At 42.8% G+C, this 21,818-nt stretch overlaps 1 long non-coding RNA gene across 1 annotated transcript in view; it reads right to left on the bottom strand.

Annotated features, from left to right (window-relative positions):
• Nucleotides 1–21,818, bottom strand: part of LOC141987226 (uncharacterized) — a 388,498-nt gene that overhangs the window by 51,601 nt on the left and 315,079 nt on the right. Inside the window, exons 4-5 of the long non-coding RNA XR_012639473.1 lie at nucleotides 18,734–18,828; nucleotides 4,604–4,753 (exon numbers count right to left, since the gene is read on the bottom strand). This is a non-coding gene — a long non-coding RNA (uncharacterized LOC141987226). The remainder of the gene's footprint in view (nucleotides 1–4,603; nucleotides 4,754–18,733; nucleotides 18,829–21,818) is intronic.

Genomic DNA, 21,818 nt, shown 5'->3' with positions numbered 1-21,818 from the left:
AAACTTACAGACTAAGGATGGCTAAGAAATGGCTAGGTATAGAATGGAAATCTTCTTCCAAAATAAGTAGATTATGATTTAGGGCTGGATTGTGTCACGAGGACACAGCCAATGAAGGGGCTTGTATCACAGCACTGTCCCATAAGCAGCATAGGAAAGGAACTGTGGCTCTTTCAGCCACAATTGCCTCCCTTACTCCCCACCCTGCACCAAGCTGGGGAGTAGTTTGTTGCTTGCATATACTATCTCTTCCCCACTCTCCTTGCACTAGCTCAGCTCCTCAGGTGAGTATGTTGAAGAGACACAGCTAAAGTTCCACTCATTTCCCACTCACTTCCTCTGGAGAAGGGACACATCAATGAAACACCTTTACCTATGGAACATCAACCTCAAAGTCCAGGTAGCCAGAGTAGGGGCATAAGAGAGGGGAGAGTTCTTATTCCATTGCATACCTCTGTGCAGGTGCACAGCCCAAGATAGAATGTAGCCGATAGTTCATACAGTTGTGTTTTTTTCCTATGTAAGTTACATATTTTGCCTGAATGAAGAGTCGTTTTCAAAGAAATATTCTCCTGAATGAGCATGCCATGTGTAAGGTCAGAGTACGTGACTAAGGATAGGTTGTCTACTCTTTAATTACGTTCATTGTATTGATGCTTTGACTGCTGTGCTCCCCTTTTGCTGTGCAATAGTACATGTATTGAAAGAGGCGCTGAACTTTTGGATGGTGCCCAAAAACATTCTCGCTTTATTACACTGAAATTACTTCTAGGCTAATGAGGAACCTTGTAACCTAACTTAGAACCTTGATAATGGTTCAGACTCCAAGAACATGAATCTCTACATTGATTCATGCTCTTGGAGTCTGAACCATTATCAAAGCACATGCGCTGAGTCATGAAGTTTCAGTCTACCCTATGTCAACAGCTCTGAAGAAACTTACAGCTTCTGAGCATAGTTATATCAATTCACTACTGTTCAGTTATGCTGAATCACAGCACTGATCTATGTTAGTGCTACACCCCAAGTGGTTTTATTACTTGGAAGAGCTCTTGTAGAAAGGTCAATAACTGGAAGCCTTTTTTTAAAAATGTGGTCAGCATTCTAAAGGAAAAACAGTAAGAACAAGAGACATCAGGCAGTTTTCACACAGTCTGCCTTGCAGCATAACTGTAGTCCGATGCTGAATAGCTAATATTCTTACTTCAAACTTGCTATTGCTATTGCCAAACAGTACATTAATGCCACTGTGAAAACAAAGTGGAAAAGTGTGCACTGAAAGAGAATGTGGATTCTGAAATTTTAGACTGCTTAAATGATTGTATTCACATATGTCCTTATGGAATGAAACTTCTATGTGATTTTAAAACAATGTTTCTTTCTGAGCAAGTAAGAATAATTTTTAACAAAGCTATATCACTAGAAGATAAAGAAGCAAACATTTTAATAAACCTATAGTGTACTCTGGTAGTACACAGTAACCATGAATACCCCTGCAAATTACAGTTGGCGTTGTCTGTTCTGCTAGAACCTATCCCTCTGAGTGTAAGCAGTAAACCTTCTGGGCACCTCAGAAACAAAGAGGTTGGCTGACCAGGAACAGGAAACAAACTGAGAAAGTTTTGGGGACCAGGAGAAGCACTAAACATTGGCAAGGGTCTGGGTGCGTACATAATCAGAAAGGGGAGAAGGAACAGGATCACAGGAAAGGCAAGGGTTGCACAATTTGATTTCTGGGTAAAATAGAGCATATGGGGAGAGTGGATCCATCTCTAGGTGGAAAGAAAGGGTGGAAACGCAGACCCTAAGGCAATAGGTGGGGATATTACAGAACATCCTTATAGAAGAGGATTCTAAATATTTGAATACTCTATGTTTTATTTCATTTTGTTAGATATGTATTGTGTACCTAATTTCAGTCTCATGGGATCCATCTTTCAAGTGTGTAACAAATTCAAACAGTTTCACAGAGTATTGAATATAATTACTTATTCATTGAACAATTTTTTGTATCTTGATGCATACACCCAAGGATGCCATTAAGATTGCATGTTCAACCTAAATTTGGAATTGCCTTACTTCATAAGCACGACATTTTCAAAGTAGAAGCAAGGGGGATTGGTATATAATTTTTTATCTACAGCGTCATGAGGTTGCTTTTAAAATGCATACCTATCTTTTTTGGAAAAAGGACGGGGCCTGTCAAACAGCTGATTGGCAGGTGGCTGGTGGGTGTTGAGCACCCACTATTTTTTCCAATGGGTGCTGCAGCCCCTGCGCCTATGCCCTCATAGATCTTTGCCACAACTTCAACAGCCACTACGTATCCTTTAAACTCTCTCTGGAACACTCCCTCAACAGCATCAACTTCCTGAACACCGCAATCAGCTTCAACAATGGAACCCTAGAGACAACTATATACACAAGTACCCCACAGATCACCACACCTACCTTCACAGGTCCAGTAACCACCCCAGCTACACCAAGGAATCTGTTATCTATAGCCAGGTACTAAGATACCTGTTTCTTGACTTGTTTTGTTTCTTGACTTTAGCAAAGCTTTTGACATGGTCTCCCACAGTATTCTTGTCAGCAAGTTAAGGAAGTATGGGCTGGATGAATGCACTATAAGGTGGGTAGAAAGCTGGCTAGATTGTCGGGCTCAACGGGTAGTGATCAATGGCTCCATGTCTAGTTGGCAGCCGGTGTCAAGTGGAGTGCCCCAGGGGTCGGTCCTGGGGCCGGGTTTGTTCAATATCTTCATAAATGATCTGGAGGATGGTGTGGATTGCACTCTCAGCAAATTTGCGGATGATACTAAACTGGGAGGAGTGGTAGATACGCTGGAGGGGAAGGATAGGATACAGAAGGACCTAGACAAATTGGAGGATTGGGCCAAAAGAAATCTGATGAGGTTCAATAAGGATAAGTGCAGGGTCCTGCACTTAGGATGGAAGAATCCAATGCACCGCTACAGACTAGGGACCGAATGGCTAGGCAGCAGTTCTGCGGAAAAGGACCTAGGGGTGACAGTGGACGAGAAGCTGGATATGAGTCAACAGTGTGCCCTTGTTGCCAAGAAGGCCAATGGCATTTTGGGATATATAAGTAGGGGCATAGCGAGCAGATCGAGGGACGTGATCGTTCCCCTCTATTCGACACTGGTGAGGCCTCATCTGGAGTACTGTGTCCAGTTTTGGGCCCCACACTACAAGAAGGATGTGGATAAATTGGAGAGAGTCCAGCGAAGGGCAACAAAAATGATTAGGGGTCTAGAGCACATGACTTATGAGGAGAGGCTGAGGGAGCTGGGATTGTTTAGTCTGCAGAAGAGAAGAATGAGGGGGGATTTGATAGCTGCTTTCAACTACCTGAAAGGGGGTTCCAAAGAGGATGGCTCTAGACTGTTCTCAATGGTAGCAGATGACAGAACGAGGAGTAATGGTCTCAAGTTGCAATGGGGGAGGTTTAGATTGGATATTAGGAAAAACTTTTTCACTAAGAGGGTGGTGAAACACTGGAATGCGTTACCTAGGGAGGTGGTAGAATCTCCTTCCTTAGAGGTTTTTAAGGTCAGGCTTGACAAAGCCCTGGCTGGGATGATTTAACTGGGAATTGGTCCTGCTTCGAGCAGGGGGTTGGACTAGATGACCTTCTGGGGTCCCTTCCAACCCTGATATTCTATGATTCTATGATACCACATAAGATGTATATCCTCCTCAGAGCATGTTAACACACTTAAAACCACCTTTACCAAACAAGGACACTCCACTAGAGAAGCAGATTGCATCATGGAACAGACCACCCAAATATCACAAGAGAACCTACTTCAATACACAAATAAAACCTCCTCTGACTGCACATTGCTAGTTGTCACCTACCACGCCACACTGGAATCTATTCAGAGTATCATCAAACAATTACAATCCATACCTGATGGAGACCACACCCTGAAAGATATATTTCTTGAACCCTCTCTTCTGACCTTCAAACAATCCCCAACCTCTCCAAGCTCCTCACAGATCACGATATCAACTCAAAACAGCACCAGACCCTGACAGAACAACAGATGCAAAACCTGCAGATGTATCTCCATTGCTATGATGATCAACACTCCACAACACACCTTTCAAAATCCATGGGTTCTGCACATACCTATCACAACATGTGGTGCACCTCCTCCAATGCACTAAATGTCCCAACAACTACTATGTGGGTGAAACAAGACAATCACTACACTCTCAAATGAACTCACAGAAAAATTATAAGAGACAAACACCACACCACCTGGGTGAACACTTTTCACAAAGCAATCACTCTGTCTGATCTCTCAGTCCTTATCCTCAAAGGAAACCTGCACAGAACCTTCAAAAGACAAGCCTGGGAGCTTAAATTCATTACTTTGTGAGATACTAATAATCAGACTGAACAGAGACACTGGATTTATGGCTTATTACAACAATCTGTAAGCACCTAACCTCCCCAGCCTTCTCCCAGCTCCCACACCTTCCCCCATGACAGACAATGTATTAAAAGCCCACTGCCCCTTGAATGGTCCCTTGAAATATGTCTTAAGTGCTTATGCCTAAACAGTCTAACCCACCTTGTATTTAGCTGTGACACTGAGTACATTTTCCAGACCTGAAGGGCTCCGTGTAAACTCGAAAGCTTGTCTCTCTCATCAACGGAAGTTGGTCCAATAAAAGATATCTTACCCATCTTGCCTCAGTTCATCTGGAAGTAGATAAGCAGCCTGCAACAAAACACATGAATCATGATGACAAGGAGTAGGAATGGAACAAGTCATTGCCCAGCAGCAGGTTACAGGTGAGCCTCAGCAGGTGCAGCCCCATCTGCTTCACAGAACTTCTGCTATGTCTGCAGTGTGGCTTTTTGCTTTGGATATTGGCAGCCACTGGCGAATACAGAGTGTGAGAGTAATACGCTATTGTGGGTCTACCCCACCTAAAAAGCCACACAATCATTTTCTCCACTAGCTTGAACTTTAGCCCCCTCCAAGTTAGCATAACATAGAAATTGTTGCAGTGGTCCAGCCTTGAAGTGGGAAAGACATTGATAACTGTGGTAAGGTCTACATCAGAAATGAATGGTGAATTCCTTTCAGCTAGCCAGAAATGAGCTTACCTCTTTCCAACAAGATCAAGCCACGTATCCCCCGCTTCCTACCTGAGTGCTAATGCCCAAGCTGTTCTCACCCTAATTTACAAAGGGTTATTTATCCAGGTCAGAGTCACTACACAATTCACTGTAATTGACAGTTTTTGTTTTGGAAAGAATAAATGAGTTTCCAGTCCTGGAATAGATGAGTTGTTGCTAGTCAGTGTTACTGTACATGGGCAAAAGAGTGGGAAGAACTGTGCAATGTGATCTAGCACTCTGAACTGATTCTGACCAGGGGGATCAGTCCCTGGCTTTCATGTGCACAAAATTCACACAAATCCTCTGGTCTCCAGAAGCAGTGGTGCAAGTAGAAATCATTTCTTGCCAGTACGCTGCACTCATGGGAGGCATATGGGGAGGGGGGCATGTGACCTACTCACATGACTCCTCCCTGCCCTGCCCCCATCCTGGGGCCCCCACGCTCTCTCCATCCCCTGCCCATGATCCACATTACTAGGATGGGTTTTTGTGAGTAGAGCTAGTTGTATTGTTTGTTGTGAATATAGCTATTTCTCTTATTTACAAATAGATCCATAGAAATCAGTCTGTTTGCCTAGTTATTCAGTTCAGACCCACATTACCGGGGGGAGGGGGGCGGTACAGCCGCAGCGGAGGAGCTGCCAGTGTTCTGCTCCTTTCCCCGCTACCGTTCCCAGCAGAACACCGCAGCTCCTCTGTACTGCCCCCAGCCCCACTCCCCCAACCCTGTCCTCTGGCGGGGCTGCTATACAGACAGAGGAGAGACAGCTCCGTGGAAGGGCAGGGCAGGGAGTGGGCTCCTCCTCTGTCTTTCCGGTACACCGTACCAGCTATAAATATCTTACTGGTACGGCATACCAGACCATACCACCGTACTTGCACCACTGATTACGAGTAATCTAACAAGGAAAAAACCAACAACCCCACATCTGACTCCCAACCCTAACAGACAAACTCCCAGAAATTGTAGGGTCTGAAGAAAAGTAATTTTCAGCCAGAGTTCTACAATGGAGTAAATCTTATTATATTTGTAACCTGATAAATCTAAAGTAATATACAATCTAATCAAACAGGAAGAGCCGTGCCAAAGAAGGCTAATGGCATCTGTACCATATTTTAACAAAAGCACACAGCATACAAAGTTAACGCAAAACAATTTAGAATAATAAAAAGCACCCAGAAGAATGGGTTTGAAAATTGACTTAAAATTATATAGTTACATTATATTTTTTGGCAATCTCATTTTATATCAGCTTTTTTAAAAAATGAAAGTAACATTTATAATTTTAAATGAGAAAATTAGCATCAGCTGTACAGAGAGCATATTAAGAAAGAGGAATCATTATGGTTAGCATGGCGTGATTCACTGAAATGTGGTGAGTAGGAGGTACTACGTAGTAACCTGAATTGTACTGAAGTTAAAGTACATTTTGTATCCTTTTCAGTCTCTCTCCCCAGGGACTTCTGAGCCAATCCTCCCTGCTATACAGATGAATAGAAGTTTGGGCTGTTTTTCTGAACCAATTCGATATAATTATTAAAAACGTACAAGCTGTTTCACAAACAGTGGGATGGAAATTGGCTGAAGGAACATAAGCTAAGTAACAAGCATTGAGACAAACCTTTCTGCTTTAGCAAAAATGATTGCCTGTTGTAATTTGCACAGTTATTATAGTAGGAACATCTTCCACATATCAGCCAATAATACAACCTAAAGAAACTTTCCCTGTACTTTTTGGCCCCGGATCTACAAAACTCAGCCAAGTGACACCACTGCATATACATGCTGAAAAGACCACCAATCTCAGAGCTCTATGGCCTGATTCCTCACTCCAGTTATCCTGATGAGACATAAATCCATTAGACATAAAGAGAATCAAGCCCCAGGAATACAAACTGCTGCTAACATAAGTAATTAGACCCTGTCTGAGTTAGTGAACAGAAAATGGGTATTATGATATTGCACAGTAGGTAAAATAAATTAGAGGATAACAGCCATTGCATTGGAGTACATGAAGAAATGAATGGCTTCTGTAGTTAATTAACCCCTGTAACAGTTATCCTCAGAAAACGGTACAAAAACACAATACTGGAATACATGACTCTCTGACCCCATGAAATTACTCCAACTCCTGACCCATCCTTCTTCCTCAAGAGTAGAACGTCAGATTCTGAAAAATGATGTTTGAAAACATTCATTTGAATACTGAAGAGCTGTACACTTCCAAAGATATTTGTACCCATTTTAAGTACACCAGAAAATTTGCGCAAACAGGTTTTTGCTTGTATTGTTATTTGAGGAATGACTATTGTTTGTACAAAGACTCGTATCCAGGTGTGACAAGAGCATCTGCCATTCATTATTTGCTAATTTCCTGTTTTAAAAGTTTTTGGTTATCTAGTCAGCAGCAGGAGCTATAGAAGTTGTTATAAATCACACACCACAAACAATAAATAGAGGAAGTCAGCAACGAGTGAATAAACCATAGTCTGATATTTGTTCCCAGGAACTGAATAACTAGGCAAACAGACTGATTTCTATGGATCTATTTGTAAATAAGAGAAAGAGCTATATTCACAACAATGTGTCAAGGTTCCTTCCCCACTCTGAACTCTAGGGTACAGATGTGGGGACCTGCATGAAAGATCCCCTAAGCTTATTCTTACCAGCTTAGGTTAAAAACTTCCTCAAGGTACAAACTTTGCCTTGTCCTTGAACTCTATGCTGCCACCACCAAGCGTGTTAAACAAAGAACAGGGAAAGAGACGACTTGGAGACGTCTTCCCCCAAAATATCCCCCCAAGCCCTACACCCCCTTTCCTGGGGAAGGATTGATAAAAATCCTCACCAATTTGCATAGGTGAACACAGACCCAAACCTTGGATCTTAAGAACAATGAAAAAGCAATCAGGATCTTAAAAGAAGAATTTTAATTAAAGAAAAAGTAAAAGAATCACCTCTGTAAAATCAGGATGGTAAATACCTTACAGGGTAATCAGATTCAAAACATAGAGAATCCCTCTAGGCAAAACCTTAAGTTACAAAAAGACACAAAAACAGGAATATACATTCCATTCAGCACAGCTTATTTACCAGCCATTTAAACAAAAGGAAATCTAATGCATTTCTAGCTAGATTACTTACTAATTTAACAGAAGTTCTGAAGAGCATTCCTGACCTGGTCCCGGCAAAAGCATCACACAGACAGACCCTTCCCCCCCCCCCCCGACTCCAGCTTTGAAAGTATCTTTCTCTTCATTGGTCATTTTGGTCAAGTGCCAGCGAGGTTATCTTAGCTTCTTAACCCTTTACAGGTGAAAGGGTTTTGCCTCTGGCCAGGAGGCATTTTATAGTTCTGTATACAGAAAGGTGGTTACCCTTCCCTTTATATTTATGACACAATGCAACTAGCTCGACTCACAAAAACCCATCCTAGCACTAGTTTCTTCCTGCTATTCTTATATGTAATGCCTTCCTCGTGACTTTTATATTGCTGGAAATACTCCTCAAATCCCTAGATATGTCCTCCCATCTGACCTAATTCCAAATTGCCAGGACTGACTTGACTGTCTGGTTGGGAGGCAGGTCAACTCAGAGTGAATGTCTAGGAGGCTTGAGAAAGCAAACAAACAGGGTCATTTAGAAGTTATTCCAGACAAAGGTTTCAATTTGACTTGCATGCAAGAGCCCTGAACCTTTTCCTGATTCTCTGGCTAGCCTTGCTGACAGCACCACCCCCCAAAAACACCTGAGTTGTCAGGGGCCAACCACAAGCTGATGCATTTCAAAACCTCAGAAGAGTCATTTGCTGAGACAGTTCATTAAGGCCATGCACTGTATTTCTATGTACAGGGAGGGGAAAAAAAGGAGACAGGCATAAAACCATGTAACTTATATAAAATAAATTTTGTCCCTGCGGAGGAAAGAGCTGTGCTACCCTTCATTAGGCTATCCAGTGACCTAACATGCAGAGCACAACTGGGCAAAGATGCGAATGGAGAGAGGTTATAAAGTGACTCATTTTGAGGAGAAATCTTTAAAGTGATGAATAGTTTCAAGGATCAGCCTATGTTCAAGAGGAATCAGGTGACTGGACACAGTATCAAAGTTTAAAAAATTCCCATGAACTGAAAGCTCATCAAGGCAGAGACCATTATTTTTCCTATATATTTGTACAACATTTACCATAGTACACCCTGATTGTAGCTTTTGGTCGCTACTATTATACATACATATACATATATACATACAGACACACAAATTTACCATGAAACTATAAACTTGAGCAGCAAAGCTACAGGTCACCACTTGTGTCAAATAATAAAAACAACAGTAATAATAATGGTAGTAAGACAAGAATGCTTGATTTTTCTGAGGTGTCACTAGCTAATTTTTTTTTCTTATTTCACCATAATATAGTAATGGATAAATCAGAATAAAACTCTGAGCAATTATACGTTTATTAATTCCAGTGTTTTTAGAGGGGCTGTCAGAGTGCGGAATATTCACCACTTTATATCTCCATTCCCCACTATCATTCAGTCTGAAGAGTCCTGAATGGGTCTCCTTTCTATTGCTATCATAAAAGCTCATTAGACAGTGTATCAGTCAGTTTTTGTGGCTCCAAACAAAAACAATTTAGTAGCATATCCAATGAAAGGTAATTAGAGTAAAAAGGGTCTTCATTACTTTAGGCTGCTTCAAGAAAGATAACCACCACCAAAATGTGCCCCTGGGGCACTGTCCAGTTCAGTGAGTCTCTTGATCTAGGAACATCCTGGGAATAGTCTATTTGGCACAGTAATAAATAAACTGGGTCATACCTTGATTGAGGAGGACATTCCGCCTAGTTCCATCCAAACATGAAACTGTCTTTGGCTGCTGATGCAGGTAGAGTGTGGTGTTTTTGCAATGAAATATTGAGAAATTTCAGTTCTGTGGAAAAGATGAGGTTTTGGTTTTACCTCTTCATTCAATATGAAATTTTTGTAGGCAACTTGAAGTACTCAGAGAAAGATGTTGAAAAGAAAAACTTTAACCCTTCATGCAAGAGTGAAACCAACAGAAAAATGCACTTTTATGGCAAGAGCTAATTAGATGTACTTAGACTTTCCTTCAGTTATTTCCTATGTAGTCCCAGTGGACACCCCTCCCCCCACCTCCCCTCTACCACTGCAATTCTTAGACTTCAGGGCTTATCTGTTTCAGACTTCCTCCTAGCAACATGGGTAGAGAGTAGATATTGCCAGGAAACGGAATTTCATTTGTGCAAAGTATTTCAATTTGCCTGCAAAAATTTCATATTGAATGAAGAGGTAAAACCAGAAACTCATCTTTTCCACAGAACTGAAATTTCTCAATATTTCATTGCAAAAACACCATAGGAAATTTGCTTCTCTGGATCCCTTGCGGCCTGCCTATTAGGCTGCAGTGGAGCAAAGTATACCAGGAAGCCCAGGGTCCATAGCAACTTATCTTGTTGAGCTGCTGGGGAGCCAGGGAGCCTGAAGCCTTCTCAGGAGACTGCCTAGTGCAGTGGTTCTCATCCAGGGATAGGAGTACCCCTGGGGGGCACTCAGAGGTCTTCCAGGGGATACATCAACTCCTCTAGATATTTGCCTAGTTTTACAATGGGCCACATAAAAAGCACTAGCGAAGTCAGTACAAACTAAAATTTCATACAGACAATGACTTGTTTATACTTCTCTATATACTATACACTGAAATTGAGTACAATATTTACATTCCAATTGATTTATTTTATAATTCTATGATAAAAATGAGAAAGTGAGAAATTTTTCAGTAATGGTGTGCTGTGACAATTTTGTATTTTATATGTCTGATTTTGTAAGCAACTAGTTTTTATGTGACATGAAACTTGGGGTAGGCAAGACAAATCAGATTCCTGAAAGGGGTACTGTCACTTGGAAGGCTGAGAGCCACTGCCACAGTGGACTGACAAAGAGCTTGATATCCATGGAGCTGGGAAAGATTTTCCAGTAGAAAATTGAAATTTTCCTTCCCACTAGAACCTTGCTTCAGTTAAATCTACCCTACCTTTTATTTTCTGTTCCTACTTCCTGTATTGGCTAGGCCATCCCTCTAGTACTGGGAGCTTGGGAAATCTGTGTTGGTGGGGCTTGAATGTCATAGCAATATATGGGGAATAAACAAGAAGAACTGAAAATACTAGTCCATAAACTAAATTCTGACATAATTGCCATCACAGAGAATTGATTGGGTAACTCTCATGACTGGAATACTGGTATAGAGGGTGTATCTTGTTCAGAAAGGACAGGTCGGGGAGAAGGTGTTGCATTATCCACCAAGAATATACACACTTGTTCTGAGGTCCAGAAGGTGATGAGAGATAGACCAACTGAAAGGCTTTGAGTGAAGTTAAAAGGAGAAAAAACTAGGGGTGATGCTATGGTAGGGGTCTACTATAGGCCACCAAATCAAGTGGAGGAGGATCTGGGTGGGACAATTCTGGCACAAATGTCAGACATATCCAAAACACAAAATCTGGTAGTATTGGGGATTTGAATTATCCAAACATTTGTTGGGAAAGTAATATGACAACACAAATCCTTGGAATGTATTGAGGACAACTTTTTGTTTTAGAAGGTGGAAGAAGTGACGAGGGGGGAAGCCATGTTAGACTTGATTCTGACTAACTGGGAGGAATTGGTTGTGAATCTGAAGGTTCAAGGCCTTTTGGATGAAACTGATCATGAAATGAGAGATTTCATGATTGTAAGGAAAGGAAGGAATGAGAGAAGCAGAATAAGGACAACTTCAAAAAAGCAGACTTTAATAGCTCAGAGAACTAGTAGGTAAGGTTCCATAGGAAGATAAAGATGTTCAGGAAAGCTGGCAGTTTCTCAAAGAGACAATTTTAAAGGTGCACCAGCAAACTATATTAATGCAAAGGAAAGATCAGAAGAATAGTAAGAGGCCAATATGGCTCCATCAATAGCTCTTTAATTATTTGAAAAAGAAAAAGGAATACTACAAAACATAGAAAATTGGACAAATGGCTGAAAAGGAGTACAAACAAATAGCATATCCACGTAGGGATTTTCTTTACATACATTAAGAGCAAGAGAAAGATACAGAAAAGTATAGGTCCTCTACTCAGCAGGGAAGGAAAGCTAACAATGGACATTATTAACAAGGCTGAGGTGTTTAATGCCTATTTTGCTTTAGACTTCACTAAAAAAGATAAGTTGTGACCAGATATTTAAAATAATTCATATTAACAAGGGGAGAGGAATGTAAGCCAATGTGGGGAAAGAACATAGGTTAAAATATTTGAATAAGTTGAATATATTTAAGTCAATAGGGCCTGATTCAATGCACCCTATGGTGCAAAAGGAACTAGCTGAAATGATCTTGAAACCATTAGCAATTATCTTTTAGAACTCATGGAGGATGGGAGAGGTCCTAGAGAACCGCAGAAGGGCAAACAGTACCTATCTTCAAAATGGGGAACAAAGAGGACCAGGGGAATTATAGGCCAGTCAGCCTAACTTTGATACCTGGAAAGATACTGGACTAAATTATTAAACAATCAATTTGTAAGCAGCTAGAGCATAGTAGGGTTATAAGTGATAGCCAGCATGAATATCTTAAGAACAAATCATACCAAACCAACATAACTTCCTTCTTTGACAGGGTTACTGGCCTAGTGACAAGGAGGGAAGCAGTAGACTTGATTTTAATAAGGCTTTTGACACAGTCCTCCATGACATTCTCATAAGCAAACCAAGCAAACGTGTTCTAGATTAAATTATTATAAAGTGATTGCAAAACTGGTTAAAAGACTGTACTCAAAGTTATCAATGGTTCACTGTCAAAGTGGAAAAGTGTATCTAGTGAGGTCCCATAGGGATCCGTCCTGGTCTGGTACGAGTCAATATTTTCAATAATGACTTGGATAATGGAGGAGAGTCTGCTTACAGATTTTATGGGTGACACCAAACCTTGACACATTGGAAATTCGTCTGAAATCAGTAAGATGAAATTCAACATAGATAAGTGCAAAGTACTACACTTAGGAAGGAAAAAATCAACTGCACAATTATAAAATGGTGAATAACTGGTTAGGTAGAAGTATTGCTGAAAAGGTCAGGGAGGTCATAGTGGATCACAGATTTTATGAGAGGCAGCAATGTGATGCACTTGCTAAAAAGGCTAATATCATTGTGGGGTATATTAACAGAAATCTTGTTGCCCAGCTCTACTTGGCTCTGGTGAGGCCTCAGCTGAAATAGTGTGTCCAGTTTTGGGTACCACACTTTAGGAAAGATGTGAAAAACCTGGAAACAGTACAGAGAAGAGAAATAAAAACAATAAGAGGTTTAGAAAATCTGACCTATGAGACTAGGTAAAAAAAACACAGCTGGGCATATTTAGTCTTACGACAAGAAGGCTCAGGGGGACCTGTTAAGAGTCTTCAGATGTGTTAAGGCCTGTTATAAAGAAGATGGTGATGAATTGTTCTTCATATCCACCAAGGGCATGACAAGTAGTAATAGGCTTAATCTGCAGCAATGGTGATTTAGGTAAGATATTAGGGAAAAAATTCTAAGTGTAAGGATAGCTAAGCGCTGGAACAGATGTCCAAGGGAAGTTGTGAAAACCCCATTGTCCAAGTTCAGAGCAACTGCACCTGTATTCCCCTTCTGTTACCCTCCAAGGGCACCAACTCTAGGCTCCCGGCTCCTTAGCCATCACCTCTACTGGAGAGAGACCCATGTCTCTCTTCCTCTTGATGGGAGTATTGTCACACCCCAAGGCCCCCTCCCTCAGGGAATCCCCTGAGAAGGCAGATCAGCATATTGCTAATGCTGTCGCTCACATTGCAAAGCATTTTGGGGAGGGTCAGAGGAGTATGAGGGGGGAGTGGAAGTTTCCTTTGCAGGTATGAGAGGCTGAGGGAAGGGAGAGAAAGAAGAAAGCAGAGAACGGGTTAATTCAACACTGCGGCTAGCAAGCTCAGTCCGAAGATAAGAAGCTGACTTCAACCCAAGGCCAGCTGCTAACTGCCAAGACAGAAAAGGGGGAAGTCCAACCCACCCTGACCAGCCATGAGAAAGGAGAGTTGTTGAAAAAATGCAGGGGCCAGAAAAAGGAGTAAGATGGCAAAGGCCAACCAGAAACAAACAAAACTGTCTCACGGCCCTAAAACCGGGTACTTTGGGACAGCTAAAGAAACCATGAAAAGCTGGTTTGGACTGGCACAAAGGGCACCAGAAGCAAAGGTCCCCGAATGGAGCACCACCACCCCACTTCCTGCCCTCTACCCAGGGAGCCAGAACTTAAAACCCTCCTGAGGCCTGGAGCAATTTGGAGAGAACAGCAGTTCCTTGGATGGCCTGCCCCCCTGCTTCTTCTGACGTTACACTGAGACTTGGCCATTCTGGGTCGTGCATGTGTGAGTATGAAAGTGGGTTAGGGCTTGGGGCATTAACACTTTCTTTCTTCCCCTGAGTGATGTGGAAGAGTTCCCAACACACTCTGCGGTTATTTTATTATTTTATTAATAAAGCTTTAAAATTTAAACACTTGGTGTGCCTCGTCATCTCCTCCCCAAAAAAGATCCTCTGCCCCGAGCCTGATCAACTGTGGCCCAGGCAGATTGGTAACAAAAATCTGTCCCAGTTTTGGTGGAGAATTACGGAGCGGGGAGCCCTGCTGAGCGCACCAACTGTTCTACCCTTGGTATTACACAGTTGCTCTGTCCGGCACTGTTGGTATTTTCATGTTGAGAATTTTATGGTTACAGGTGTGCCCCACCCTCAGTTGTAGCATAGCTGAGAACCGGAGGGAGGTTTAGCATTCCTCTCTCTACCCCAGTCGGGGGGGAAAGGGTGCAGGTGGGTCTACCCCCGGTCGTAAAAGTGCCAGGTAATAGGAGTTGGACTTAAAAACCCTCGCTCCAAGGTATCTTCAGTGCATACACCCCAGTCATAGTATAACTGAGTAAAAAAAGAAGAGCTTTGGAGTTTCTCGCTCAGCCCAAGAGGGGCACTTGAAGGGTTGTATGCACCCTCGGTGGTACTGGACCAAGTAATACAGAGGGAGGCTTAGCGTCTCTCCCTCTGGCCCCTCCAAGGAGGGGGGTATGAGCATGATAAGCCCCGGTGCCGGCGTGAGTAGCGTGAAATCTCAAGTAATTTACAAGACCTTAAAAATGGTACAAATGGTTTGTAAGAACATGTTCAGGAAACAAAAGGGTACAGCTGCAGACTCGGGAGTCCCACAGTCGTGGGCAATGGCATCACCGAGGGGTTCAGGCCTAGACGTATGAGCATTAGGGAGCGCGGACACGATAGTCTGGCTGCCCGGTCAGCTGGCGTCTTGGGAGGCAGGTGAACCTGATGCCCGAGCCACGGGGGAGGCAGCGAAGAGGGACGGGACCCTGCTGCCTCTTTCAAAAAAGGGGGTGAGGACCTCTCCCGGCTGGAGAGGGCTCTCGCCCAGGTGGGATACAATCCCTGGGGTTCCGTGATGGAGCTTCAAAGCAGTGTGCGTTCTTGGCAGAATTTGTTAGACCTGTATGCCGAGTATGAAAAGCAAAAGGGTAAAAACCTAGGGGCAGCTGTGGGGTTAATATAAACTGCAGCAGCCATGTGGTATCAAATGTTGTCAGGACAGAAAGAGGAGCTGGGGAAAAGGGAAGCAGTGTGCACCCAACAGATGGTGGAAATTAAGCAATTAAAAGTGCAAATTACTAACCAGGCTGCAACCCAAGCCTATGCCCAGGACAAGCTCCAAGCCTTGAGACAGGACTTCCAGGCAGAAAAAGCAGAAAGCACCCACCTGAAAGCATTGGCTAAGCAGGTACCGGTCCTTCAGGGACTCATGAAAGCTGTGACCATTCATGTTCAGCATATGCCACTACAACAGCGTGCTCGCCATGAAAAGGAAATTAAGCACTTAAAACGTCAATTCGGTCCAGGTGGCAAGCCTCATGGGGGATGATTCAGGTGATCCCTGTGAGGGCTTTGATCTCTCCCTTTGTGAGGAGCCTCAGTTTTGGGTGGAACCTTGTTGCACCTGAAGCGGCCCTCATTAAGACCAAGAAAAAGTCCAGCGGGTGAAGGGGGAGAAGGTTGTATGTACGGCACCCTCAACTACGAGGAGATCACCCCGTGGGGTGATTATAAAAAGGAAAGGGACCAGGAGGAGTGGGGGCTAGTTGAGGACCCTAACATCCTTGCTAAACTGGTAGTGGAACAAAGCCTGTGCCCATGGAAAGGGAAAGTGCAGGGGGAAAAAAAAAAAAGAAAAAAGGATCAGGTCCAAACAAGCAGGCAGGCAGCAGACAAAAAAATGTTAAAATGGGTTAAAAACCTTAAAAGCACAGTGGCAGAAGTCAAGAAAGCAGTAAGTGCAAACAGAAAATTCAAATCCCTAAAATAGTACTTGGAATGGTGAAATCTGAGTTTTGGAAAAAGTCATTTTGGAAAATAAGTCATTTAACAAAAAAAAAGCAAAAAGTTAACTCTGCAGAGGCTGGAGGGAATTAAGCAGTTAAACATTGTAACAGTGTTAAAAAGGAAAAGTGAATAAAAAGAAAATTCTTGGTTTCTTTGCAGCCATTCTGAAGGAAAAATGGGCCCTTCTCCAAAGGAATGTCTGTAAATAATAAAAAAAAAAATCGAAGTAAAATCATTTGACTATGAACAATTTAGTCAAATTTGGTAAAAAAATATAAGGGGGTTCTATTGGAACTTAACTGCCCCAAATGTATAAAGGGAATATAATTTATATACAGCTATGTAAAAACAGAACAGTGTATATTGTAGAAGGGGTAAAAAAAAATGCAAACATACCATGCTACTTAATTACAACCCTATTAGGACTCCAAAGGGAGCCACAATAGGTTGTATTTTCTTTTTCAGATTTTTGTATGTTTTAAAAGCAGGAGTTAAAAGTAAACAGTAATTAAAACGCTGGTAAAAGTTAATTGTTCCCTTTTAAAACAGTCTCTGAGCTGCTAACGGCTTTAAATCCAAAAGCAAGCCAAAAAGCGCCTGTGTTAATGCAAATTACCTAACTAATAAAGGTAAAAGCCATTAAACCTGGCCTGCCTATAAAACAAACACAGGAAAATATGGGGGTAATTCCTCTGTTATGCCTGCAACCAGCAAGGGTATTTGTAAAGAACATTATATATATATATATTTTAAGCAATAATCTGCCACCCCCAAAGGGGTAAAAATATGTTTTTCTTGTCTTTCAAAACAACAAAAAAAGCTAATGCCAGCTAAAAAGCAACCCAAAATACCATAAATCTATTGTCACAATAAAAATTGTGTTTTGTGTTCTATGTTTTGTCTTGTGGTGTTGTTTGTCTTGTTGCTAGCACTGTTGTGTACCAAGTGCTGCAAGAAAACTTCCTCAGGTAGCAAACACCATATTAGGAAAAATTGATTTTGGAGCACGAATTATAAATACAGTAAATCTGAAGGCAATTAAAAATAAATTAAGCTCTCTGTCCCAGCTTCAGGACAACCTAATACAAAAAACAAATAAAAATTAAAAAAAAAAAACCCTAAGCTTTATTTACCTTGGGACACCAAATGTTTTGGGTAATATCAGGAAACACTAATACACTTGCTAAAGTAAAGCAAAGCAAAAAAATCACTGTTTAATACTTATTGATACAAATAAATGCAGTGTGTTTCTGGCATAGTAAGGCCAGACCTTTTAATTAAAAAAATTGTTGTTAAAAATGCACACCAAAAAGCTCTGAAAGCAAAAATATAAAAAGTTAGCCCACTCCCCATATGGCACATGGGATCCTTCTGGCTACCCCAGACCTCGAGCCAGTGGGCTGGGGAGGGAGGGAATCGATTGGACACCAAAGGTTGTAAAGAGTGAACTCCTCAAAAGTGGGTGTGCTTGTCCTTGCCTTTTGCTCCGGAGCCCTGTAGTAAAGACATTTCACTAGAATCCTGTGTGTGGCATGAATTAAATAATAAAACCAAAGAACTGTATAATGGGCAATATGTACGTATTAATTCCTAGAAAGAAGTGGTTTGGGAAAATAAAAGTGTTAGCAACCCGTTAGTAGACAAATGTAAATGTAATGCAAGTACTGTGTTTACCAATCATCACATTTACTGTTTGCCACAACCAAAAAAGTCTCAGTTTGCCCAGTGGAGGGAGGAGCTATGTAAAACCCGCAAAGCCGAAAGACCGCTTTAGATAAGGAAAAGGCCAAGCGTAAGGCGATCATTGTTAAAGACATCCGGGGATGGTAAATTAAAAACAATGTTAATGTTGCAAAAGCTGGGAAAGGCGGCCCACACTCTGGACATCAAGTGGGTGGGTCTGTACCCCATCGTGAGCCGCATCTCCCCAGTAGTGTACCAGCTTCAGCTACCAGGCCAACTAAAATGGGAGCATGCCAATCAGCTCAAAACATATGCTTCTCCCTAGGTTTCTGGTCATGACGTCGCGGACCTCGGTTGTGGACCAGCCACCTGCCTGGACCATCCCGGTTTCCAGCTGGCCATGGGATTATCTACAAATCATAATTATAAGAAAAAAAAATACCTCCAAAGGCTCTCACTGGATCAAGCTGCTGATGGAGCCCAAGCCACAGTGTGGTGCAAGGCTGGAGGGGAGGTGCCTGTTCCTCCTGTGGTGTCCTGCAGTAAAAGTAAAATAAAAAGCCCTTTGGCAAGAAATAGCAATTACTAATCTCAAAGCATAATATTGTTGTTGTAACCTCCTAAACCAGGCAAAACAACATCCATAATAAAAGTCAGGAAGGGCTATAACAGGACAACTAATAATTTAGAAAGTTTTCATCCATGCCTCAGTTTCCCCAATAGGCGCATTTGTATTGTTCTTCTTGCCTCTGGCTTTGTTAACAGGACAAGGCAGTAATAGCAAGAACCCAGGGACACCCTGAACAGGAGAGGTGAAACTGCTCTGGCTGCTTCAGGCCTGCAAAATCCTTCATTGTAATACAGTGTTTTTCTGGGTATTTTCCCCGACTGAGAGCCCCAGCTCCTACCCCCACCTTCCTTCCCAATTGTACCAAGGGGGGCCACCCTCCAATTTGCCCTCTTTACCCAGACGTTGTTCCCCCCCAGGGAAAAAGCCAACCCTAGTAAGCTCCTTGTGGCATGGGGCTAATTCAGCAGTCAATGTTTGAAATATTCAGTAAGAGGCCATAAGAAACGAGCTTTTGGGACATTTACAAAAGGCCATAAAACTGGTGCCAAGTGCGGATTTCGCCCACCTGACAGTGGCCTCTGCTGCCCTCATATACACTGCCGAATTGGCTCTCCACACGCAAATTACCTTAAAGGGACTAATTAAGACCATAATTAAGGCTGGGGAACAACTAGCATGGGATTCTGTATGCTCCCAGCTCCAACAATATTTAACCCAACAAGTCCTTAGCATACAGAAGAATGTACTCCATAAAGTCTGACTCGGGAAAATTCATCCCCACTCCGGAATCCCCTGAAAACAATGGCCTTTTCGCCATTTCTGGAGGCTTACTAATTAAAAGTGCACAGGCATAGCCTGCTCCTTCACGGCCTTTGGTCCCATAAAAAAAGTGTGGGCCCCAGCCATAAAAATTCAACCAGGCCTTTGGGACTGGGTGGTCCATCGTGATGTGTGGGAGGTGGCTCCCCCAAATGACATGGCTAAGCGGTACGTGCTGACTGCATCCCTGGGCTATCAACACATATGAATTGCAAAAGGCAACACCGGCCTATGGAGCCCCTCAAATGTGTGCACAGAGGGGGCAGTGCCAGGCCGCTTTTATGAGGTGGGTCAACACATCTGTTGGGAAGGGGAGGCATCGGGATATGCCCCCACCGCAACACATCTGTTTACCAGTACCTCGGCATGTGTTAAAAAAATCACCAACCCCCTCAATTTGTTGTTAAAATCTCAAGCACAAAATTTTACAGTGCATTGGCCCACCGTTCTGCACCAAACTGCTAATGTTTCTAACTATGTTGTGTTTAATTTTTCCATGGATAACACCCAATGTGTTTCTTCCATTGTCGCACATCCAAGAGCAGCTTTCCGTATTCCAGACAGAGGCCTCCTCCTCACAATGTTATAACACACATTGAACCAGAAAAAAGCTGCTTTTGCCACAGCCATTCAAGTGGGGCATTTATGCCAAAAGGGGAATGTGCTATGCTGTGTTACTAATGAAGCCAAAAGTCATCATTGGCTAGTGTATGCAATTGTTGCTGCCCTAACAATTTTGTGTATGTTATATTGCTGTTTATGTAAAAGGCCAACAGTAACCCTAGCCACTGTGTCAGAGGGTGGATGAAAACCTCAGTGGTGACCCCTCCCAACAAAATGTATATTCAGGTTCAAGGGGGGGGACTGTCAGACTCCAAGGCCCCCTCCCTCAGGGAGTCCCCTGGGAAGGCAGATCAGCATTGTATATTGCTAACGCTGTCGCTCACATTGCAAAGCATTTTGGGGAGGGTCAGAGGGGTATGAGGGGGGAGTGGAAGTTTCCTTTGCAGGTATGAGAGGCTGAGGGAAGGGAGAGAAAGAAGAAAGCAGAGAACGGGTTAATTCAACACTGCGGCTAGCAAGCTCAGTCCGAAAATAAGAAGCTGACTTCAACCCAAGGCCAGCTGCTACCTGCCAAGACAGAAAAGGGGGAAGTCCAACCCACCCCGACCAGCCGTGAGAAAGGAGAGTTATTGAACAAAATGCAGGGCCCAGAAAAAGGAGTAAGATGGCAAAGGCCAACCAGAAACAAATAGAACTGTCTCATGGCCCTAAAACCGGGTGTTTTGGGAAAGCTAAAGAAACTGTGAAAAGCTGGTCTGGACTGGCACAAAGGGTACCAGAAGCAAAGGTCCCCGAACGGAGGCCCCCCCGCGCCCCCCCCAGGGGGAGCCAGGACTTAAAACCCTCCTGAGACCTGGAGCAATTTGGAGAGCACAGCAGATCCTTGGACGGCCTGGCCCAGGACAGCACTCCCGTCCACCTTCCCCCCCCCAACCCTCTTCTTCCGACGTTACACTGAGACTTGGCCAGTCTGGGTCGGGTGTGTGTAAGTATGAAAGTGGGTTAGGGCTTGGGGCATTAATGCTTTCTTTCTTCCCCTGAGTGACGTGGAAGCGTTCCCAACACTCTCCGCTGTTATTTTATTAATAAAGCTTTAAAATTTAAACACTTGGTGTGCCCCGTCATCTCCTCCCCAAAAAAGATCCTGTGGCCCCAGCCTAATCAACTGTGGCCCAGGCAGATTGGTAACAAAAATCTGTCAGAGTATGTCTAGGCTGCATAGTTCCTGCCTACTCTGTGATATTCTCAGCAAGTCGTACTTCCTAAACAGGCCAACACCTGCACTTTGCTTTCTCTCCAGGGCCTATTAACAGTGTAATTGCCAGCAGGTACAAGTTACCCCACAGCTCTTTCTAAGCAAGCACATTTATTCTTACAGTTAAAACATGACAGATAAAATATATTAAAAACTATATATAGGAATAAAGGAACCTAAACACCTTCTACAAAGCTTACCAGACGTCACCCATAAGTTTTATTGTCCTTGAAGGGTCAAATCCTTCCAACCCTTCTGCAAGGATAGGGTCCCCCTATTGGACAGAAGGTCTTGTCCATTTGCTGCTTCAGAAAGGAA

The sequence above is a fragment of the Natator depressus genome, chromosome 1 (genome assembly GCF_965152275.1).
Source record: "Natator depressus isolate rNatDep1 chromosome 1, rNatDep2.hap1, whole genome shotgun sequence".
Classification (NCBI taxonomy): Eukaryota; Metazoa; Chordata; order Testudines; family Cheloniidae; genus Natator; species Natator depressus.
Note: the sequence above shows the minus strand (reverse complement) of the source record. Positions and strands in the feature narration are given on the sequence as shown.